At 38.3% G+C, this 25,833-nt stretch overlaps 1 protein-coding gene across 5 annotated transcripts in view; it reads left to right on the top strand.

Annotated features, from left to right (window-relative positions):
- LOC131029041 (serotonin N-acetyltransferase 2, chloroplastic) overlaps positions 1–25,833 on the top strand; it is a 153,264-nt gene that overhangs the window by 43,785 nt on the left and 83,646 nt on the right. The gene's annotated exons all lie outside the window — the stretch shown is intronic.

Genomic DNA, 25,833 nt, shown 5'->3' with positions numbered 1-25,833 from the left:
GTTTCTGTCTTCAGTCGTGATAGTACTTGGAGGAGGTATTCTTCAACAGAGTTCGGGTTGTTTATTTGAATCCTTTCTTTATATATGTAGAAAGAGGATATGTGTGTTATGCTTTGTAGAAGTCATTCCGTTGATTGTTAATTTGATAACAATCATTACTTCTGAGCACTTCAGCTTTGTATTTGTTTTATTTTGATAATAAAAGATATTTTCAGTGTGGCTAGGTTTTTCACCCTCAGGTGGAGGGTTTTCCTAGGATAAGTTTTGTGTTCTGTTTTCTTGTATAAATTCTTGTTTCAGATTTCTGAGTTCTTATAATTCTGGTTCCTAATTTAACAGATTCTAGGTCCTAGGGGCAATGAATCTTATAGTCTATTATTGCTTCTTAAACAAGTAGATAGTTTTTTGTAGCCTTTATTTCATTGGAGATGTCAAACAGGAAGAAGGGTAAGAATCCTGAATGAGGTGAAGGCCAAGAGAGGCCAGCAAAACACAAAACCTTAATTTCATACTTTGGCAATGTTTGTGGTAAAAAAGATGAAGCTACATCATCACAACTACCAGATTCACAACTTACACTAAATATTGAAGAAGGCGGCAAATGCAATATCTCAGATGACAATGAAGAAGATGTTCTGGTAGATACCCAATGTAGCGGGAATGAGATAATCAATTTGCTTGATGCAAAATCCCCAACCATTTTTTTTTGGATTTTTTAACAAGATTACAAACACAACCACACCCGTTAGGGTTAGAGAAAGAAAACTAAACCAGCTGAAAGGAACCCTACACCTTTTGATCACTGAAAGCCCAAGCTAGGAGGGTGAGAGCATACGGTAGGAGGGGATCGTTAGATGTAAACTGCTGGAAAATGCTGATTACAATAATGGGCGGCAAGCCAGCCCCTTCCACTTTCTAGCAGGAATAGAAAACTAGAAAGCTTGGCGGTAAACCAGCCAAGGAGAACAATGACAAAACCAAACACGAATCACTCTATCGCAATATTTTAGCAGGAGGACTGAACACTTACAACAAAACAGAACTCGACCGCTTATGTAGCGGGAGGACCATTACAAAGAAAATATCACTCTACCACTTATGCAGCAGGAGGACAAAATTACAAATATCAAATGTAGGCGGCAAGCCAACCTCTTCCACTTTTTAGCGGGTATGCTTTACAACCCAGAAGTGGTTGATAGTAATACTATTCAACCTTACAATATAGAGAGAAATGATTAGAATGGGAGAACAATGTAATCACAGTGAAAGCTACCTCTAAAACCAACTCAAACATTAAGCAACTATTGCTGTTCTTAATTCTGAAAATGCATAACACGTAGACCAGCCATTACCGGAAACACCGAAATGCTCATAACTTATTCAAATCTACTCAGAATCACACCAAATCAAAAGCAAATGAACTAAATGACTTAAGCGAACATTTTAGAACCTCAAACCTACAACTTCAAGTCCAAAAACCAGCGGCACACATCCCAAGGCATCTATGGAAAATGGCACCCTAGCTGAAAAGTTCAATTTGCAACATAAAATTCAGATCAACAAACTTGCATCTGCAAATTGGTGGACCTCATCGCCGTAGTGGTAGAAAACATCAGGCTAATACCCATAATGAAATGATCAATAGGCAGGGAGGTATGTTCGAAACACTGTTTCAGCCACTTCACTTCCGGCAACACACCAAAACACACTTTCACTCAGAAAACTGAAAACACCACAACAAAACCCATCACAATGAAGCTCATTCTATTCCTTTGGATGAGAAATAGGCTCTCCCACAAGCACGAAACTGGCACAAGCTAGGAAGCACTCAACTTCGAAGCAATAGTCTGGCACAAATTCGGCGACACTTTGTTATAAAAATGTTCAAGATCCTCCAAATGAGAGCCCAAGTCTCCAATTTATAACCTTTGCCAAGCCAAATTCAAATTCTAATCCCCTACATGGCGCCCAAATTCATTTCATTTCATTTCACCCTCCTAGGCAAAGTTCGCCCAAAGGAAATGTCACCACAAAATCACCATTTTGGATAAATAATTGTTATAACATAAAGTGTAAAGAGGGCGCCCAAAAATGACTTAGGGAAATAATATGGCATAAAATCGCCCCCTACACTTAAGCTATATATATTTTTGATTAAAATACCATCTCGACCCTTTAAGTCAAAACACCAATTACGCCTAGGCCAAAATAATTAAAGTATTTTATTAAAAAATACTTTTCCCCTTCCAAACGCTGATTACTGACAAAAAGAGTTGAGACTAAGTTCAACTGAACCTGCCAAAAATAGAACTGTCAAATATAGTACTTACTAAAAATAGTAAGTCTAGGAAACTTCACCAAAAAGATTGTTCTTCGAACCATGTAGCTCAACTCGAGAAACCCAGAAAAACCCAGTAATCAAGACAAATGACATCAACTTACTAAAAATAGTAAGTTTTGCAAACTCCCCTGAACTGATTGCATGTCATACCACTGCGAAGCTTACAGAAAACCCTGAAGGAAACTTTGATTCATTCTGCCAAACTCCAATCAGAACATCCCTGAAAATTGCGAAGAATCTTCCTAGAAAATAGGAAACCCTAATTCCTCATTCCAAACAGTCTACGGGTCTCCGGAATAGGCCATTGGACCTCTAATTACTCCTTATTGAGGAGGGGACATTACAGTTGACAATGATGTAGATGATGATGATGATGCACGAAAGGGGAAAAGAAAATCCAAACCAAAGAAAGGTGACCCTCCAATAGAATGCAAGTGTAAGATTTGTAGTTGGAAATATAAAAAGGAGAAGAGATTGTAGTTGAAGCTTGACACCATAAAAAAACATATCGACAAAGTTTATGAAAAACAAATCATAGATGGAATTGAAAAATCAGTGATAAGATGGAAAACAAAGGAGCAATGTCAGCATGTTAAGTGTGCCTTAGAATATGATGCGCATTTGAAAAGACAGACAAAGCTTGCTGAATGTGGAGGTTATCTTGAAGCTATATTTGGAAAGGCAATGGTAGTAGCACAATTGGGAAAAATTGTTCTGTTGAGTGTTGTTTTTTATATTTTTACCATAGGGCGTCCTGTTGCAGACACCTTGAAATTAGTACTTTATTATATTTTTTGGGTTTTTCTAACTTTCTTAACTGTCATTGGTTAGTAAACAGTGGATGAGAATGGGCAAGATATTTTGCTGAGGTTGAAAAACAATATATAAAGGAAAAAATAAGAGAGTCAAACTTTATTGTATTGTCTTTGGACAAACTTACAGCAATAGATAATATGTCTTGGGTATGTATGCATGTTTATACTGTACAGAATCATGTTCGCCAACCTCATCTACTATATGTTTCTAAATTGAAGGAGAGTGTGACAGCGGAAACTTTGTTTTAACTAGTTAAAAATTCTTTAATTGAATATAGAGGTATGAATGACTTGACAATTGCAAAAAAGTTGTATGTGTAGGAGCGGATGGAGCTTCAGTAATGCAAGGTCATAGGAACGGTCTTTGCATAAAGCTACAAACTTCTTGTTCATCCTACATGGTTGCTATTCACTGCATGGTCCATAGAGTGAATCTAGCTTTTAAAATTGTGAGCAAGTATCCTCAAATAACAAATGTTGAAGATTTAGTTAGAGAGCTCTACTCATACTTTCGTTGAAGTCCCAAACGATTTTTGGAATTTCAAAATTTTGCAGATGGAATAACTGATGGGAACAGGCTTCTTAAGGATGTCAATACCAAATGGATCTCCTTGCATGGACCAATGCATCGAGTTTATTTAGAATATTGATCCTTGATTGGAGTAATGTACGAACATCGCCGCATAGTAGACAAAGCTTTTGACCTGCTTCGTAGGTTAAGTGATATAGAGACAATCTTAACTTTAACAGGTTTTCTCCCCATGGTAGAGGAAATGAACCTTCTTGCGAAAAAAAGCCCAAGAAAGAACTATGTATATTGTAGAATATGCTAAGCTACGTAAAATGACATGCATGACCCTCAATAATCTCTATCAATCGCAACAAACATTTGTAATTGAAAAATTTGCTGGTTGGCAGACAGTGATAGATTTGAACAATCCTAACATTTTTTTTCAGTTTAATGCAAATAGGGGAGTTATGTGTTAGTGTACATGGATTTGAGATACCAATGCACTACCTTGCCACGGTTAGGGAACCAGGAAAATGCCCTAAGAGGCTAGAAGTAAGTGTTACAAGGTAAGATATTAGCATGATTGTTGAGCATGTAACTGCTAGTTTGAAGAAAATCGCCTCGTCCATTTCCTTAGAAATTAGAAAATGATTCCCTTGTGATTGTCATCCACATTGTCTAAGGCTATGTTTAGGAGGGAATCGTAATCCACATTGTCTAAGGCTACGTTTAGGAGCGAATCCTATTTCATCACAAGGGAATCGTTTTCTAATTTTTGAGGAAACAGAAGAGACGATTTTCTTGAGACTGACAGTTATAGACTCAACAATCTTGCTAAATTCTTCCCTTATGATACTTTTTTTTTCTTAGGGCACTTTCCTGGTTCCGTGACCGTGTTAAGGTAGTGCATTGGTATCTCAAAACCACGTACACTGATACATAACTCCCCATTTGCATTAAATTGAAAACAATTGTTAGTATTGTTCAAATCTGTCACTGTCTACCAGCTAGCAAATTTTTCATTTACAAATGTTTGTTGTGATTGATAGAGATTAATGAGGGACATGCATGTGATTTTACGTAGCTTAGCATATTTTGCAATATACATAGCTCTTTCTTGGGCTTTTTCGCAAGAAGGTTCATTTCTTCTACCATGGGGAGAAGACCTGCTAAAGTTAAGATTGTCTCTATATCACTTAACCTACGAAGCAGGTCAAGAGCTTTGTCTATTGTGTGGTGATTTTCGTACAATACTCCAATCAAGGATCGATGTTTTGGATAAACTTGATGCGTTGGTCTAGGCAAGGAGATCCATTTGGTATCGACATCCTTAAGAAGCTTGTTCCCATCGGTTATTCCATCTGCAAAATTTTGAAATTCCAAAAACTGTTTGGGATTTCGACAGAAATTAGAGTATAGCTCTCTAACGAAATCTTTAACATTTGTTACTAGAGGATACTTGCTCACAATTTTAAAAGCTAAATTCATTCTATGGGCCATGTAGTGAATGGCAGTCATGTTGGGTGAACAAGAAGTTTGTAGCTTTATGCAAAGACCATTCCTATGACTTTACATTACTGAAGCTCCATCTGCTCCAACACATACCAACTTTTTTGCAATTGTCAAGTCATCCATACCTCCACATTCAATTAAAAAATTCTTAACTAGTTGAAATAGAGGTTCCGCTATTGCATTCTCCTTCAATTTAGAAACACATAGTAGACGAGGTTGGCCGACAGGATTTTGTATAGTATAAACATGCATACATACCCAAGACATTATCTATTGCCGTAACTTTGTCCAAAGACAATGCAATAAAGTTTGACTATCTTATTTTTTCCTTTATATCTTGTTTTTCAACCTCAGCAAGACAATTTGCCCATTACCATGCACTGTTTACTGACCAATGACTGTTAGGAAAGTTAGGAACACCCAGAAAGTATAAGAAGGTACTAATTTCTGGGTAGTGTGTCATAGGATGCCCTCTGGTCAAAAAATAAAAAACAACACTTAACTGAATAGTTTTTCCCAGTTGTGCTACTGCCATTGCCTTTCCAAAAATAGCTTCACATGAACCTCCACATTCAACAAGCTTTGATTGTCTTTTCAAATGCACTTCATATTCTACGACACACTTAACATTCTAACATTGGTCTTTTGTTTTCCATCTTATCATTTATTTTTCAATTCCATCTATGATTTATTTTTCGTAAACTTTGCCGATATGCTTTTCTATGGTGTCAAGCTTGAGTTGCAACCTCTTTTTCTTTTTTATATTTCCAACTACAAATCTTACACCTTCATTTTATTGGAGTTTCACCTTTCTTTGGATTCTCTACTGGTTCAATGAATAGATACTTTGACACCCAATCAATTTGAAAATGACTTGCCATCTCTCACTCTCGACTTGTTTTTGATTTGGATTTTCTTTTCCCCTTTCGTGCATCATCATCATCTACGACATTGCTAACCAAGTCGATTATCTCATTACCGCTACCTTGGGTATCTACCAGAACATCTTCTTCATTGTCATCTAAGATATCGCATTTGCTGCCTTCTTCAATATTCGGTGTAAGTTGTGAATCTTGTAGTTGCGATGATGTAGCTTCATCTTTTTGACTACAAACATTGCCAAAGTACAAAATTAAGGTTTTGCGTTTTGTTGGCCTCTCTTGGTCTTCACCACATTCAGAAGTCTTACCGTTCTTCTTGTTTGACATCTCCAACGAAATAAAGGTTGCAAAAAACTATTTACTTGTTTAAGAAGCAATAATAGACTATAATATTAATTGCCCCTAGGGCTTAGAATCTTGATGTTTGAGGTCTCCCTACTCAATAAGAATGAACTAAAAATTGCAAACAAATTGATATGAAATCATTATAACACTTCAAAAACAAGTTAACATTTTCAAAAGTGAGAAAAGGAATACAGAAGCGTCAGAGAATTCTCTAGTGGCAGGATATGAATTAGTTCCTACACAAAGATACGATCAAGCATTGATCTTGGAAGACTTCAAATTCTCGTTTGAATCTCAAGAATACGTGCCACAACAACCTAATCAAAGATTTCTACCCACATCTACCAACGGTCCAGTGGAAACACCACAGTATCAAACTATGTCAGAACCTAAAGTGTTGCCAAATGAGTCATTTACAAGCAATGGCTATAGTTTCCTCCCGCTTTATAATAGTGTCTTGGTGGAAGGTACAAGCATTCCAACAGTCATCAGGAAATCCTCCAAAAGTGTATCTGAAGAATTTTCAGAACAATGAGCCATTGACTACATCGATCCCGCCAAATAGTTTCCAAACTCTTCCACATCCAAATGCAAGCAATGTTCCGACTCTCCTAAAGGATTCACCAGAATACAAGCAGCAAGTCGTTCAACAAAACAAAACAAGGCAACTAACTACCTGTTGTGACCATTTCACACATCGCCCCATTAAAATGGGGACCCTCTCTTTTCGCTTTTTATTTTGCCTGTTCTTCTCTCTGCTTTTAGGGTTTTGAGTGAGTGAGTGGTCTGTCTGGGCTAGGGCCAAACCTTAGGGGTTTCCTCTGACATTATTCTAGCTGAGTCCAGTCAAATTTTGAAAGTTATTAAGCATCCTTCCGAGGGTTGATTATTGAAATAAGGTGAGTCTGTCAGGAAGTCAAATAGGTCCCAGGTTAAGTCTAGTCAGGGTTTTTTGAGGGAAAATTCAAATTTTGTCTAAGTGTTAACATTTTGAAGATGAAATTGTGTATTCTTGCCTAGGTAAATTTTGATCAAATTTTGGAGGCAAGATGATGCCTGAAACAGAGAAATCGCCCGTCCTTCACTGGAGGCCCAGGGCGAATTTCATTCCAAGTGCAATTTCTTGTTTTGAGAGGCTTGCTAACTGATTCCTGGCCTTGAAAATGACCTAACTCTGCCTGGTGAAATATTTGGAGACTTAATTTTGAATGGATTAGCCAGAAAGGACAAAAGCGCTCCTGTCCCTCACTCAGGGACCAGGGCGAAAATGTTATTTAATGCATATTTGTCATTGGCTTTTCTATTTTGTTTTGTGCAGGGTCTCCCAGAGTGATAATTGGATGTGACTTGATGTTTCTGAAGATTTTGAAGGCATGAAAATAATGAATTTTGAAGGATTAAGAGAAAGTGCTCCTGTCCCTCTCCAAGGGACCAGGGCGAAAAGACTTATTTGAGTCATTCCTGGCCTTGTTTGGTCAAATTGAAACATCAAAGGCATGGCGGATGACGAAATGAACATGATAAAGCATCCTGACTTGATTAAAAACAATGAAATGATGGAGTTTTTGCCTAGAAGGTCAAAAAGCGCTCCTGTCCCTCACTGAAGGACCAGAGCGATTTTCTTTATATGCACAATTCGAGACATTTCTTGGACATTAACTCTTATTCATAGCGTGAAGTAAGATGAAATCTTCCCTAACAAAGGAATTTCGAGATGAAAGATGAAGCATTTTGGCCTAGAAGGCAAAAAGCGCTCCTATCCCTCACTGAAGGACCGGAGCTTGAATTTCGAATTTGCACTATTTTTGCAAGATTAAAGTGATTTTATGATTTGAAGAGGTCAAGGGAGGCATGTTTTGTCCATTGAATATAATTTAAGTGGTCTACAAAGGAGTAAATCAACCCAAGTGACAATAGGCGCTCCTGTCCCTCACTGAAGGACCATGGCGTTTTTTTCAAGTTTCTCCTCTTTGTTTGAGATTTTATGGTAAAACTTGACTTGGATGGGAAGGACGAATGATGTTTTATGCCTTAGACGCGATTGAGGGTTTAAAAGACAAGGAAATATTCCATGGAATAAAAAGGCGCTCCTGTCCCTCTCCAAGGGTCCAGAGCGATTTTCTAAAAAGTGTAAATTTCTTGCAAAGACAAGGCAAGTGCTGTGATCGAAATGAATGGAAGAAGACATGATTAGCCCATTGAAGATAATTTGGAAGGCTAGCAAAGGACAGATAAGCTTGAAATTGCAAAAGTGCTCCTGTCCCTCTCCAAGGGACCAGGGCAAAAAACATATTATCTAGCCTTTCTCTCCAAATTTGGACAAACCTATGCCAACGAGCAAGTTTGAAAGGATGTTTAAAATGCTTCGAGGTGGAATTGAGATGCAAAAGTTGCAAATTTTGATGACAATTGGCAAAAGCGCTCCTGTCCCTCTCCAAGGGACCAGGGCGAAATCTCCAAATATGCCCATTTACCTTGCATTTTGAAATGATATTTTTATCACCAAGACTCAAGAAGTAGTGAAATGTGATATTCTACGCCTGGAGAGTAATTTGAAGATTAATGTGATCATGAATTTGTGCAATGGACTCAAAGCGCTCCTGTCCTTCACTGAAGGACCAGGGCGATTTTTATGAAATCAACAATTTCCCTCCGAGATTATGCTAAGGCAAGGTTGTGCGAGATGGGAAGGATCTTCTAAAGCATGGTGAACAAAGGTTTGACTCCAAAACTTGACAATCTTGGGCTACAATACAAAAAGCGCGCCTGTCCTTCACTGGAGGACCAGGGCAAAAATCTTGGAAGAGCATATTTTGCCTTGCAGTAACAAGTTAAGCATGCATAGAATGAATGAAAGAGATCATCACTTACCCCACATTGAGAGTTGGCAATTAAAAGGACGAAGAAATAAGAGCAAAAGTGAAAAGCGCTCCTGTCCCTCACCCAGGGTCCAGGGCGAAAATGTCCTAAGGCACGTTCCTTCTAAAGATCAAGTGAATTAAACTCAAGACTCCAATCAAAAATGCCATTTTAAAATGCCTAGATGAAGTTTTGAACGTAAAAATGAGGAATGCAAGGCCTAGATTGAGAAAAGCGCTCCTGTCCCTCTCCAAGGGACCAGAGCGAAGTCATTGGCATTCATTATTTTTTACCTTATCCCAACATTGATATCCTCCAAATCGCATTATATGCCAAAATTGCCAACTTCGAAATATTTGAAAAAATTAATTAAATTGGCATTTAATAAAGGTGCATGGCATTTAATAAATTAATTTTGAGCCTTAAAAAAAATTGAATTTTTTATTATTAAGGCATTTAAAATTAATTTTTGTGAAATTAAAATTGAAAATAGGGCGCTTAGAGGCTTATTTTTATTTATTTTATTAAGTCGGCCTCTTTTTTTTTGCAAATTTATTTATTTTTTGGCCCATTTTGCCAAGTCGGCCTATGGGGAGGTGAAGTGGTGAACGCCCTATATAATAGGGGTGTTTTGAGCAATTTTAAACAATCATTCACTCATTATTTCAAGTGCGAACTTGGAGAACAAGGAAGGAGGTGCGAAATCTGGTCTAGTTGGGGCGAATTTACCTCAAGTGTTGAAGACTAAAGGTGGTGGAGTTGATGCTTGTGAAGACTAAAGGAGGCGCATTTTGCTAAAAGGAGGACTTCGATCTACATTTTGCCTAGCCAAAATTCACCTTATTTTTGCATCATTTTTTAGAATTAATTCTCAAGTGGAGGTATGGCGAGATCATCCTGGTCCCAATGTTGAAGTTTTGAATTTTGAACTTTAAGTTTTGAAAATTGCGTAGTTAATTAGGAAATGATAACTCAAGATTTATCATGAAGTTTCCTAATTAATATCTTTTGTCTTCCTTTTTTAATCTTCATTGCTACTCACTTCAAAATATGTTACTCATTATGAAATGTTGTGTAGGTGTCAAGATGGCGACTCCAAAGGCAGGAGCATCCACTAGTCGTCCAGCTCTCATGAAGGAAGATCAGAGGAATGAAGAATTGGAGACCAAGATCGTGTGCAAGTGGAGCAACATTGGAGATACCAACTTGGGAAACTTCAGTGTGAAGAAGTTTCGAGAGGTCCCTTACATTGGCAAGCCATCACCTGTCGCAAAGAGAATAATTGAAAGTGGCATCATCAAGGCGGCTGGTTTCCCTCCAGCAGTCCAGTGCCATGAGCTGATGATCGAGTGTGCTCGCCATTATGACCCACAATCAAGATCGATCGTATCCAAGGAACGGAACACTTTGGCATACCTTTCGGAGGAGGCTATAAGTGAAGCTCTCCATCTTCCAGAGCATAAAGATATGATTTACAAAAGCCTAGAAGGAGCCAGGTCGATGTATGAAGATGATCCAAACACTTGCTTGAGCATCATCAATAAGAATTGGTTACTCAAAAGTCGTCCTCGCCTGAGCAAGATTCCCAATACACCACATAGGATCGACTTCCAGGAGGAGTATAGAGATTTGATAACTTTGCTCAATCGAGTTACAGGGGCTCCTCAAGCCTTCTATTTTGAGAAGTGGATGTTCTACTTCATCCAAGTGATAGTTCAAGGAAAAGGAACGATTCATTGGGCTAGAATTATTAGCCATTGCTTGGACGTGCAGTTAAGAAGACAAAAGCCTACCAAGTCATTTCACATGAGCTCATACGTCATATATGCTTTGATCAGGAGTTTCGAATATGCAGGACTACCTCACAGAGGAGTGATCGGAAGAGGACCCGGAGAAGTGAGAGTTTGTGACTCTTATGTTCATTTGCATCATCCACCAGGAAGTGACTACAAGTTAGTCAATGATACCTTCACGATGAACATCACTAGGATATTGCAAGGCGGGATTCACAACCGACTATCTCTAGATGCACAAGAGCTTGTAAAGAGGTATGGTGCTTGGTTCATCCAGTTTCCAAAGTTTACATATATTAGAGTTCACGGGTGTCCTTAACCTTCCTACATGTTGCCGAGGTATCCGACAGACAGGATAGTGCTACTTGAGGTGACTAGGCAGTTGGCAGACTATGCGAAGGCATTCAGACACAGGCATAGAAATGGAATTCCCGTGCCCATCATATTGGGGAATTCAGTTGAGGTATGTCCTAATGCTCTAGCCTTGGATGATGCAGAGAGGGAGTTGGCCTCATATTCATTCACGTTCTTTGCCTTAAGGGAGAATTTTGATCCTTATGGATATATAGAAGAGACATATGGTAGGAAGTACAAGCACGAATTTCAGGGAGAAGACTTTTGGATGAATCTCTCAAGTGATTTAGAAGTGAAAAGAAAGATGCATTCCAGATTACCTTTAGATTTCATCAGGAAATGCAAAGTTTACAGAGTGGCCGATCAAGCTCAGGACAGTGGCAGACATCTCCAGTCATCCTATGACAGAGAGGACAAAGCAGTAAAGATAGATTGGAACGAGCCTGAGATCTCAGACTTGAGAGCTTTGATGGCCCCAGTTTTGTCATGTACTCGCAGATGGGTGGATGTACAACATCAAAAGTTAAGAGAACAGAACGTACCAATGACTTTTACTTTGGAGGAAAGACTAGAAGAAGGAGGAGCAAGCGCAAGTGAAGACAATTCTCATCCTAGAGGCGCGAAGAGGAAAGAAAGACCCGAGAAAAGGGAACCCTCTAAGAAGAAGCAAGAGGCCAATCGAGATCGCTCATCAGGTACATCATCTCGACATGAGAAAAGGACAAGTCAAGCTGAAGGACAAGAGATGACGATGCCTGAGGTTGATGAATCTATGGAGTCAATAGTACAGAATGATAAACTTGAAAAAGGGAAGGCACCTCAGCATTCGTCAAGTCGATCTCCCCAAGTCAATGAGCTACATGAAGACAAGAATGATGATGAAGTGACATCTCCTCTCCGGAAAGACGAACCATTGCCTAAAGAAATACAAGTTAGAGAGATGAGATCCGCCATTCCAGATTGGTTTAAGGAGAGACTGACAAGGGTGACTGTGATTGAGGATGAAGATAATGTAATTGACTTAGAGAGCCTTGTAGGAAATTCTCAGGAAGTAACGGAGAAGAAGAAGGCCACCAAGATGTCCAAGATGATCAGAGATGAGACAGGGTCCCGGAAGTTGCAGATAGCTACACCAATAGTGGACAAGTATGAAGGTGAAATCCTTGCAGAAGAGTACGATGTAGAAACATTTGAGCTTGGTCCACTCACTGCTGAGTAGGCACTGGATGAGGCAACCGATTCATTTGAAGTACTTAAAGACAAGCTTAAGGAAGAAATGGAAAAGAATAGAAAGCTTGAGAGAGAGTTCGGTGCTTGGAGAGGCTACTTTAGCCATCTCAATCAGCCCTTGGGGCGTCAGGATCCAGTAGTGTCTCCTGTGCAAGCACTTCCCCTTGAATCAGTTGGCGAGGCAGAGAGAGTCAAGAGCTTGGTTCAGCTTATGAGCTCTTGGATTGACAAATCCCATACAATTGCCGTTGAATTTGCAACAAGAATGATGCAGACAATCCACCGAGCTATCCAGGTCCTTGAGATCGTCCACAACCTAATGATAACAGTAGCCGCTTTCGCTCACACTAGAGATGTTATCATTCCTGTTTTGCAAGTAATCAGGCAAACACCAAGGAAGATCCTAGCACAAGAAAAGATAATGGATGGAGGAGCTCATAATTTACTTCAGTGGTCAACTCTACTTCAGATGAAGGAGGTTCTTTTCGAGGACATCAGCACCAAGTGCAATCAAGTTGAGGGCGTCATCCATCCAATTCAGGACAAGGTGTTTGAGGTGTTATGTACCATTCTTGGCAGGAGGATCGAAGTTGAGATAGATGTGGACCTTCAAGAGTTGGAAGAAAGAGTCAAGGTCATCTTTTGCAAAGATGAGAATGTCATCACAGATGGGCAACGGGATCAAATGTTCACTACTATGCTCTTGATTGAGAAGATCAAAGAACTCGCACCTGGATGAGGTGCGGCTCTTCTCAAGGCCTTTGATCAGGTTATCCACTTGGAGGAACGAATGAGGAATCTTCCCGAGATTCCTATTGTTGAGATTGAAGGAATTGTGTCCAGATTCATTGCATATGCTAAGAAGGAACATTGGAAAGGGAATAAGGTTCTAGAAGAGAGGTTGTTATAAAATGATGTGGCATCTTAATTATCATTGGTCTATGTTCCCTCGATTTTTGTGCCAATTAAATATTTGGCTATGCATTTAATAATGTTCAATTAAAAGGGGACTTTTTTGTAACAAACCCTAATTAGGGTTTAGGTGTCAGAATCTCAGCCGTTGATCTTCTTATGATCTGGGCCGTTCATTGTAATTGAGGATGCTATATATACCCTCACTCATTTTCATTTTGTCATTAGATAATTAGATATTAGAGATAAGCAATTAGAAATTAGAAGATTAGAGCTTTTGGAGAGAAGAAAGTTATTTTGTAGCAAGATTAAGCATTGAAGAAAGGATTTCAAACAATTGTTGTTTATTTTGGCTTTGAGATCAATAAAATATTGAAGTTATGGTGTTTTATTGCAATTCTTGTGGCTATCTTCATGGTTGTTTACTTTCTTGAATCATTCTCAGTCGAAGTAGTATTTAAGTTTGAAGGACTAAGTGTTGAGCTTGATCTTTGGTGAGATTCACTTTCCAAACCACTAGCTTCTTACTGATTGTAAGGACGCCTTGTGTGGTCAACTGGAGATATTTGGATTGCTTGAACCTTCAATCATTATTGAACTATTGGTATGTACCTTTATGGTAGTGTCTATAATCCTTGATGATTCGAAAAATCACTAATCACCTCAGAAGATCGCATCAATTCCAGTAGAGTTGTAATTCCTTAGCAATACTGAAATTGGTAGAATCTTACCAAGTCTAGCCTACATCAAGTCATTCTTAGGATTAGATTAGAATTCATCTCTTGCAAACCCTATCTTTTGATCTTTTTTGAGAATTTGTTAGTTTTAGGAAATTTCTGTTCCTGCAATCCGAAAACGTAAGGCCCCTTGAAGAAACAACATTCACAACGACCACTGGTGCTTATCCACACGTAGAGATCCTACAATGAAGAACCTTGGAGTCATCCTGATTGATCCTTTTTCGCGACATCTTCAGCAATCAGAGGCTTTACTCAAGAGAGGATAAGGTACCCTTGGGTATTTTATTCTGTGTTTGATAGTGTACAAAATACACGTCAACACTACCCCACTGATGGAACAAAGGCAAAAGAATGATCATCCTAAAAATGAATTGAAGAGATTGAGCTCATACGTGCTGGAAGAATTTAAGAAAAAGGTTAGTTTGCCTTTGATTGAATTGATGAGAATTTGTGAACTTCGGGAAACATTGTTGTATGGCTTGACTGATACTATCACCACAAAGGGCACTCTACAGAGCATGTCAAATGTTCCTAGAAAGTCTTACGATGCTCCCAAACCTAACGCTTTCACGAACACAAATGTCACCAAAGCGAGGCACCAATGTTTTTTAGTGCATTCGATGCTCCTTAGCAACCGCCAAATTTCGTAGGTGTGGTCCAAAGTTTGTCCGACGCTCCAAAAGAACAAACTACAACACCATGTGTGGATGCCTACCGAAGTTAACCTGTAATGAAGATAGAAGAAAAATCCAAAAATACAAAAACACCAAAAGAACAACTTGTGTCTAATGATATGCAAATGGTTTCACGAAGTGAAAACCATACACAAGAAAGACATGATGTGAAGAATGGAAATAACAATAATTCAAATAATCAAAGAGAACATTTGGTGGTCTTCTATATGGAAAAGACGAGACTGCTCCATTCTTACTATCCGTAAGAATATTTGGAAAGCTCTTTCACAACTGCTTGATGGATTCTGGTGCCTCTAGCAATATGATGCCGCTTGCAGTATGTTGAAGGTTGGGATTGATACCTACACAGACACAAGAAAGTTACCCAACTAGATAAAACAAAAGTTCTAGTAGTGGGAGAAATAAACAATATTCATATGCAACTATTTGCCGATCCCAGAGTCCAAGTTGCATTGACATTTGTGTAGTTGATATCCTAGATGGGCATGGCATGCTCCTGAGCAGAGATTGGTCAAGGAGATTGAATGGGTACATTTCCATTGATTTCTCACACATGTGGCTACCTTGGAAAGGAGTTTCTAATCAAATAAAGATATAAAGCACACGGAGACTCAAGATAATGATCACCGATTTTGGTGAAGATAATGAGATACTGTTTCTCGAAACGGACTTGGGATCCTACAGGCCTAAGATGGAAGAAGTTCTAATGCTTCAAGGGTCAACTAAAGAGACTATCTTAGAAGAAATGTTTGATTCTACGGAAGTATTTTGTGAAAACAATCAAGATGCACAATCAGACAAGAATCAAGGAATGTTTGAAAGTTTCAAAAGCTTTTTCTTGAGAAGTGTGAAGCAAGAAGCTGAATTAAGTAAAGAAACTTGCATTCAAGATTTACTGCTACCCAACTGGTGTTGAATTCATGACGCTTCCCACTCGGAATTCTCATGCAAAATTTGTCATTAGGCTATAGAGAAAGTGCATAGGAGAATTCCACAAGCCTTGAATCTTATAAGCAGTAAAGAGGTTAACAATACTGGAAGTTCTACCGCACAATTGACGCCAAAGTCCAAAAATCAAAGAGTTGAACCAAATTGAGGGCAAAGTTTCCAAGACAAGTGCAAGCAAGAAGTTGCTAACCCACAAACTTGACCTTCTCAACTAGATGAACAAGTTTGGACCTTAAGGTTTGATGGGTCAAGGTGGAAAAAGGGGGCTGAAGTCGGTTTCGAACTAATCAACCCAATTGGAGAAGCCTACCTTGCAACATACAGATTGCAATTCCCATGCACTAACAACGTGATTGAATATGAATCCTTGGTTCACAGATTACTGCTTGCTGTCATGAAAGGAGCTAAGATCTTGCATGTGTTCAAAGATTCCAAAATAGTCATCAAGTAAGAAAGTTGTATGCTTGTCATGATAGAAGGCTAAATCGCTACCACAATAGGGTATGGGACCTCATTGAAAGTTTTGATGCTTTCAATATCAAATCAATGTACCGGTCAAAGAATCAAGGGGCAAATTCATTTGCACAGGCAGCCAGCTCATTAGAACCACTTGTTATGGATGGCTTGAAGAAGTTTACAGTAGAGCAAACATTAGTACCCTCAGTTCCTGACAACATCACTAAGTTCCGAGTATTTGAGGACGACAAGCATATACTTGATTTCCTAACAAAGTCTGATGTCTTTGTCACTCAAATCATTGATGAAGAAGAAACCTAAGAAGCTGAATTTGATACATAAGGAATAATGAATTTAAAGACAAATACTATCCGAAAAGGTATCGTACAACTAGAAAGAATTTTCAACTCAGACAAGCTAAGTGCCCTTAAGTATCAAATCTCTAAAGGAGCTAAGTGTGAAACTGTGAACCTAGGAATTGATGAGCAGAGAAGAAATGTTTTCATTGGAAAGGTATGCACATCAGAAGAGAAGGAAGGTATCCTTAAGAACATGACAGAATTCCCAGATGTGATAGCATGGGGATATGAAGATTTGAAGACCTATGACACTTCTCTCATCACACACACAATTCCACTCAAACTAGGAAGTGAGCCTTTCAAACAGAGACAAAGGCCGATCAACCCATTGCTGGAGCCATTAATATATCAAGAAGTCAAGAAATTACTGTCAGCAAGAATCATCTTTCTAGTAAGGCACTCAATGTGGGTCTCCAATCTAGTTCCAGAGATGAAGAAAAACAGTGAAATAAGGCCGTTTGTTGATTTCCGAAATCTCAACTAAGCTTCAGAGAAGGACAACTACCCACTATCCTCACTAGATGAAGTGCTACAAATTGTCAATTGATCCCAGATGATGTCCTTTTTGGATGGTTATTTAGGATACAACCAAGTGATGGTAGAACACAAAGATAGGCTAATGACAACTTTTACAACTAATTGGGGAACGTTCGCTTACAAAAGAACGCCTTTCGGCTTAATCAATGTAGGAGCCACTTTCCAGAGGGCCATGGACATAGCTTTCCAAGACTTAGTTGGGAAATGAATCATCATATACATGGATGATCTCATAGTATTTTCAAAGAAAAGAGAAGACCATGTAGAAGACTTGAGGAAGATGTTTCAGAGATGCAGGAAGTACAAAATGTCGTTAAACCCAAAGAAATGCATGTTTGGTGTCACCGAGGGGAAACTTCTAGGGCATGTAATCTTAGAAATTGGAATTTCAATTGACCCTAACTACATTGAGGCTATTTCAAGAATCAGTCTTCCGGCAAGTCAAAAAGCACTTAAATCATTCTTTGGTAAGATAAATTTTGTGAGGAAGTTCATAACAGGGTTTGCCGAAATAGTAAAACCAATGAATGAAATTTTGAAGAAGGATGCCAAGATGGAATGAACACCTCTACCTAAGAGAGCATTCAAGGAAATCAAACAAGCAATTGTAGAAGCTCCTATGCTCGTCAGTCCTGACAATTCCAAACCATTTTACTTATATTCTTTGCCTCAGAACGTACATCTTTGGCGATTCTCCCTTAAAGAACATAAGAGAAAGATGAACATTTGATTGCCTTGATGCGTGCACTGGTGAAGGATGCAGGATTGAGATACTTGAACATTGAAAAACAAGCATACGCATTGGTAAAGGCAATCAAGAAGTTTAGGCAATATATCTTGAGATGTAAAATTCACGCCATAGCTCCTGATGCGGCAGCGAAGACACTCTTGATGTAGAACGAACTAGGAGAAAGAAGAGGTAAGTGGGTTGCCACTATCGAAGAGTACGACATTGAGATACAACTGATGAAACTAGTTCGTGGACAAGCTTCAACGCAAACAATTGGCATTGAAGGAACAAGATTAGTACAACAAACATATGTGCTAACCAATGTCTCTCCAGATGAGTGGTACAATGACACTATATATTACCTGTTAAACCATAAGTGTCCTCATTTGAACCCTGTTCAGAAAAGAGCCCTAAGGATAAAAAGCCAATGCTACATGCTCCAAGGATTAGTGCTATACAGAAAGAAACATGAAGGAATATACTTGAAATGTGTTGGAAAAGATGAAGCTAAACAGATCACAAAGCAGTTCCATAACAAGTTTGGAATAGGTCATAGAGGTAGTCAGGTCACAACACATCAAATCCTGAGAATAGGCTATTACTGGCCCACGTTATTCAAAGATGCGTATGAACACATGAAAGCATGTCACATATGCCAAGTAGTGGCTGTATGAGAAAAGAACCCTGCCATGCCATTGCAGCCAGTTGTTGAAGTGCGACCATTCACTAAGTGGGCTCTAGATTTCATTGGTATGATCAATCCACCTTCCCCATCACAACACATATATATTTTAATTGCTATTGATTACTGCACCAGATGGTCTGAAGCTCAAGCATTAAAAATTTGCACGACAAAGGTGGTAATCAAGTTTCTGGAAGAGATCATTGCCACTCGATTTGGGTGCCTTTATGCTTTAGTCTGTGACAATGGTCCAGCCTTCTCATCACTCAAATTTTCAAATTGGGCATTTGAGCATGCGATAACATTGAAGTTCTCATCGAATTACTATCCACAAGGCAATGGTCTAGCTGAATCAACGAATAAGAATTTGTTGAGTCTGCTTAAGAAGTTGCTAGACAAAAATCCCAAGGATTGGCACACGCAACTGAAATTTGCCCTCTAGGTAGATAGAACCCGAACTAAGAACTCCTCGGGAACATCCCCATATCATTTCGTTTATGGACAGGGCCTAGTCTTCCCTGTTCAATTAAAGATTCCAACTTTGCAATTTTTGCAGAATTTATGAACGAAGAAGATAGAGTCCAAGTGAGGCTATCACAACTTTTACATTTGGAGGAAAAACGAGATCAAGCCTTGGAAGACTTTGCAAAACATCAAGGCATAGTCAAACGTTGGCTTGACAGATAGGCTAAAGTCAAGTCATTTTGGATTTCTTACTTGGTTTTGTGTTTGGACAAGGCCCATGAGCGAAGAGGAGATCACGATATGTTTGACAAGTTATGGATGGGCTTGTATCAAATTTCTGAAATATTAGGAGATAATGCATTTAAGTTGAAGACTCTGACAGGAGAGGACATTCTATTGCCTGTTTATGGATAGTTCCTCAAGCATTATTTCAAACCATAGGTTATCTCTGGGAATCCATTTTGTATATAGTTAGATTAGATTTCTGTTTTTGTTTTGTTTTAGGTTTGCTTTGCTTAGGTTAGAGCTGGGTTTGCTATGCTTAGGTTTAGGGTTTAGGTGACCTGAATGTTAGGGGTTTGCATTTGGGAGAAACGGGATGTTTGTCTTTTCCACTATGTGACATACTTTCACTAGGTTGTGTTACCTCATTTCGTGGATATCTCTTCATGAAGGTCTTTGGAAGCCAAGGTTTTTAATTCTTTTAATTATCATCTAGTTTAGGAGGTGTACTTGACTTGGAAGTTTAATCATTTAATCTGTCCTAGCACATCAATCTTGATATTATTATATTTTACACACTTAATCAATTGCTCTAAGTCATTTTGATTCCTTGGGAAAAGTTATGCCTAGTGAAAATTTTACATCTTGCTTCAGCGCTATTGTAATTCCCAAACCCATAATAAGCATTCATTGCTTACAAGGCAATTATGGAATTGACAGAGAAAAGGAAAGGCTTTATCAAAAAAGAAAAAAAAGAAAATCAAGAGAGAAGAACGTGTAATAAAAGAAATATCAACAAATCAAAGACATTGGCTTTGGAAACATACGAATAACTCCATTGGCGCTATGGACACTTGACTGGCAGTGGAGCAATATTCTTGGAGATTATAGCAACAACTTCGTCGGGGCTACAGACACTTGATTCGCAGCGAGGCAATGTCCAAGATGCTTTTGAAGCTAAGGTACTTGTATAAGCTTGTTGTGGTCGATTCTATGAATCCTGATAGTCTTGTGAGATGGAATCAATGCATTTGCACACACTTAAGCAATATTAGATGTAGGTGTTTTGTTGCTAAGCATGGCAAAGCAGGACTTGGTTAGTGGGAATTCGTCCATTGGAGCATGATCCATTAACCTCATTGTCCCTAGGAGTAGATTAGAACTTCCTAACCTTTTCCCATTTGTCCTTTTTGTTTTTTCCAGTTCCAGTGAAGTTCGTTTAAGAAGAGTCATCACAATCTTGCAATATTTGATGATGAAGTTCTAGCCAAAGCATGAAGATAAGTGAAGAGCAACAAAAGCACAAGTTCTCCTTGGATTACCAACACACATCATGCCAAACGAGCTACATCTATGATAAAGTCTCAAGTTTGCGTAGGAACCTTGGAATCACTTTTGTGAACTTTTGCAATCTTAGCATAAAAGGCGATTTGGCTCAAGAGAGGATAAAGTGTCTTTGGAATTTTTATTTTGTGTTGGTGTGGTCATAAAACACCCATCAACAAGTAGCAGACTAAGAATTAGATCTAAATGCCATTTTGCCATTTGAGCCTAGTGTTTAGAACCTACACTTAACTAGTTGGTCACACACTATAGGTACTTGTTGTGACCCCCTTGTTTTTGCTTTTTAGGGTAGTGTTTTGGCGTCTTGGGGTTTTGTTTCTGATTTCTCATCTTTGCAAATGAGTGAAGTTTTTCAAAATATGGAGTCGTCATCAAAATCAAGGAGTGGTTAAAAGGGTGTTAGATGCTACGGATGTGCTCAGACATGTCGAATGAGTAAAATTGCAATTTTTCAGGATCAATTCTGACTTCTTATTTTTTAGGAAATTTTCTTTTTCTCTGCGTTTTCTACTTTTAGAAATTTTTGATTTTGGCATTTTGGGGCCAATTTGGGAACTTGCTTTTTTTAACAAAAGTAGAAAGTTGCTTTTTGCTTTTTCTAGGGTTGTGGGTAGTTTCAGAGTCAGATAAAAGGTCAGGCCAGGGGAGTTCATGGTTAGGAATGTTGATGAAAGATCATAAAAATGGCTAAGTGGGGGAAGAAATTCTTTGTTTCCAGATGAAGTCCACTTTAAACATGGAAGAATTTCCCAATCAACATCAAGTCTGCCTCACTAAGCAAGAAATTCCTAAAGCAACATGAACTCCGCCCTATGCAAGCAAGGAAATTTTTTTGAAGTCATGTCAAGTCCGCCCTAGCAACCTCAATACTCATGAAGTGCGTCCTAGCATGTGGAAATTCCTAGATAGCATATGAAGTCCGCCCTATGAAGACATGGTGAAAATTTCCAATCAAGAAGAAAGTACACCTTGGATGGCATGGTAAAAATCCTTAAGTGCACAAAACGTTCGCCCTTGCATTGGGAAGAATCCTTGAAACCACTCCAAGTCCGCCTTGCAAATATGAAAATTCCTAATGACAAATGCATGTCTGCCCTAGGTGATGTAAAATTTCCTTGAAAGCATGCAAAGTCTGCCCAAGGAAGATAGGAAGAGGAAAATCGCCTAAGTGTTGGAGGAAAGATGATTAAAGAAAAGGTCAAAAGAAAAGACAAAATTCACCTAAGTGTTGAAAGAAAGTTTTGAAGGCATAGGTGGATCAAAGCAAAAAGTTAAAGGTGAAAAGAAATTCGCCTAAGTGTTGGAAGAAGGGTGTTGAGGAGTTAAAACAAAATTTGGCTAAGTATGAAAATATGGAAAAATTCCCAACCAAAGAGAAAAATTGCTTAAGTGAGAAAGATGATTAAAGCAAGCGTGAAAAGCAAGAGATATCGCCTAAGTGTTGAAGGAAAGAGGATTAAAGCAAAAAAAAATTCACCTAGCTAAGTGTTGGATTTGAAAAAACAAGATGAAATTTGCCCAAAGGAGAAGCTGCTAATAGAAAGAAAAAAAGAGATTGCCATTGAGATCAAAAAACAAAAGAAAGAGAAAGAGAAGGTTCAATTTGGTATTCATAACGTGACTGGATTCATTTCCAATAAAACATTAAAACAAAAAAACAAAGCAAAGCAAGGATTCAACTTCTCCTATAAACTTGAGCATTGGCATTCATTCAACTCACAAGTTGCTTCTTAAAGCTAGAAGTTGGAGCTCTAGAAAGAATTTCTTTCAAGTTTCAAGGCAAATTTCGAAGTAGTTGCAAGTGCATAACAATTCCGTACAATTCAGACATTTGAAGATGAAGTTGGAAGCAGTTCCTTAAAGTAATTTAAGGAATTTCATCAAAATCTTCAGGTTTATGAAGTTTTGGAGGCATATTTTTCAGAAATTCAGTCTCTTTCGCACTTCAAGATTTCTTTCTTTAGTCTGAATTCCTAATTTTCCAGACTTGCACAAGAGCTTTTTATCTCAAATTCTTCGAATTTTATCTTGGAATCATGTTGCTTTTTACAGTTTTGAAGGCAGAAAATTTCGTAATCAGATTTAATTCTAATTTCCAGAATTTCACTAAGTCTGATTTTTGTTCCTCATTTCATAATCAGACTGATTTCACAATTTCCAAAATTTTACTAAGTCTGAATTTCGTCTGATTTCAGGAATTTCATGAGAAAAATCAGAATTATCCTTCTAAATTCCTTGAGCAAGCATCAAACCCCCTTATTCTAACTTAGAAAGCATTTGGCATTCTAGATTATCATTCTACCATATACAAGACCAAGGAGGAAGCCTTAAGGATTTTTGAAGCAGAACCTATCTCTTGTACTGAAGTTATCAACAAGCAATGGTTGCTTGAGCCAAGACCTCATTATTCCAAAGTACCTAAGAACCTTTTCTGGACAGATTTCATAGAAGAGTATGGAGACCTCATCTTATTGCTAAATATAGTTGTAGGAAGTCCTCAAGTCTCCTCATTTGAGCCTTGGATGTATCACTTCATTGATGAAATCACTACTGGTGTCAATTGATAAATTGGGCAAAAATAATCAGTAATAACATTGATGAGCAGCTGAGAAACTTGGAACACACAAAGACTTTTTACATGAGTTCTTACATCATGTACATGTTGGCAAGATGTTACAGATATAAGGGATTGATTTGCAAAGGCGTTGTGGGAAATAAGGATGTTAAATTCAAATCATATGATTGCTATCTGCAATTGCATGAACAAGAGAAATCTCATTTCAAAAGAGTCAATAATGCATCCCTGATGTACATCACCAAGACATTTCAAGGAGGCACTCATCAAAGATTGACAAAAGAGGCTAAAGATTTGATAAGGAGGTTTGGATCATGGTACATCCGATTCCCCAGATTCACATACTCGAGAGTTCTAGGATTCACAGGATGCCCATACAAACTTCCAAGGTATCCAACAAATAAAATGGTATTACTAGAGGTCATTAGACAGTTGGACACATATGAGAAAATCCAAAGAGGCAAGAAGAAGGCTGGAATTTCTTTTCCTCTTTACATTGAAAGATGTTAGAATCATGTCCATTAGCACAAGCAATTGATAAAGCAGATGTGGAAATGCAATAGTATCCATTTTCTTTCTATCGATCAAGATCCAATTTTTATCCCCATCACCACATTGGGATGATAAACAGGAGGTATAGACACAAGATTGATCTTGAAGATTTCTGGGTCAATGCAGTTGATGAATATGAAATAAGGAGAATGTGGTCCAGGATATCAGTGAGCATGATTTGAACAATTGAAATTTTTCCTATATTAGATCAATTGGAGGATGATGGAAATTTCTTCCAGCCACACTATGAAGAAGAAAAAGATAAACCTCTCTTCGTAACAGATTGGTCTGAACTTGAGCTTTCAAATTTGGATACATTAATGAGGCCAGTCATGAAATTCACCAAGTGGTTGGTGGATCAACAACTCACAAACTGAAGGAAAAGAATACTACTTTCGCCTATGATTTGATGGGAAGCATGGATTCCTATTCTTTTGATGATGATGAAGTAACTCATGATATTGGGAGACCAGAAAGTGGAAGTTACAAGAAAAGGAAGGATGTAACAGAGAGTTCACTAAGGCCAAGAAGAAAGAAGATTTCAGATAAGGAAATTATATGTAAGAAACAAAGAGCAAACAATGCATCGTCTTCTACGAACACGTATTTGGTTGAAGAAGTTGGTTCAACTACAAGTAGGAACAAAACTCTAGTTGCAGACAATTTACAAATTGAGATGGAAATTCCTCCTCCAATTCGTGAAAAACCAAATGAAGAATCAGTTTAGCAGCCAATTGTTCCTAATGGCCTTGATTATCCAGTAACAGTAATGGATGAAGAATTAGAAAATATTGAGGTTGATATCCTGGAAGGAGATTTTTTAGGAGGGAATGACTTTTGCACTCAGGGGAATTGGAATTGAAGGAAGTGAGCGAAATCAAGAAAATAAAGAAGATGATGGCATTGAACAGCCAACAGTACCAGATTGGTTACTAGCAAGAATGAAAAAGAAGGCTATTATAGAAGTCCAACCATTGGACAATTCAACAAAATTCTTAGCCAGATTGAACAGGCATGTGGAAAAGAAGGCGGAAAAGAAATATTAGTTAATCCATAAGGATGGCACAAGATCTCGTTCAGTACACGTGACCATTCCAAAGGTTGACAAATCCAAAGAAGACATTGCTCTTGAAGAATTTGAACTAATGACTATGGACATTGGTCCTGCTACAAAAAAGCAAGAAGTCTAGGAGTTAGATGATTTAGTCAACGCCATCAAGGAAAGGCTAAGAAAAGAAGGAAAGAAAAACAAACTCAAAGAAGAAAATGAACAATTGAAGGATTATATCCAGGATTTGGTAAATCCTATCGGGAGAGAAGAGGCAGCAATCATTGCACCTTTGATTCTTCTACAAGAGTCAGCTGAGAATTTTTAAGAAATGAAGATGGCAACTCAAGATGGTAAGGTATGGATTGCAAAAGTTGCAGACAAAGCCATCAAATTCGTGGAAGAATTGGCACAAGTCTATGGTTAAATCTCCTCATTCATGTACAAAATCAAGAGCATAGCCGAATTTTGGGAAGATTTCCCTACTGTCCAAGGAAAGACAATTCCATGTTTGAGGGTGCTGAAAGGAATTCTTGAACATGACATGGTCAGTGGAAGTGTAATTGATGTTGGAACATCATATGACTTTAGCACATGGTATCACGCTTTGGTGGCTAGAGGAGAAGTCTTGGAAAGAACGAAGTTTGATGGTGCCAACATAGAAGAAACAACCAGGATAGTCTAAGACAAGGTTTTCATCATAGTTTTTGATGTGCTTGAGCAAGAAATAGTCCGATATAGGGACTTGGATGTGGAGAACTTGAAGGCCAAAGTTCAAAACAATCTCATCACTTCTGCAAATCCAATCAGAAGCAACATTTCAGCAAGGCATCCTCAATTCTGTCCATGGAGGTTGATTTTCAAAAACTGTAAATTGATTGGATAACCACTTTTGCCATATGTCAAGATGAGATGGTCCTGATGGAA

This window comes from Cryptomeria japonica, chromosome 2 (genome assembly GCF_030272615.1).
Source record: "Cryptomeria japonica chromosome 2, Sugi_1.0, whole genome shotgun sequence".
Classification (NCBI taxonomy): domain Eukaryota; kingdom Viridiplantae; phylum Streptophyta; class Pinopsida; order Cupressales; family Cupressaceae; genus Cryptomeria; species Cryptomeria japonica.
This window is presented reverse-complemented; position numbering and strand designations above follow the sequence as displayed.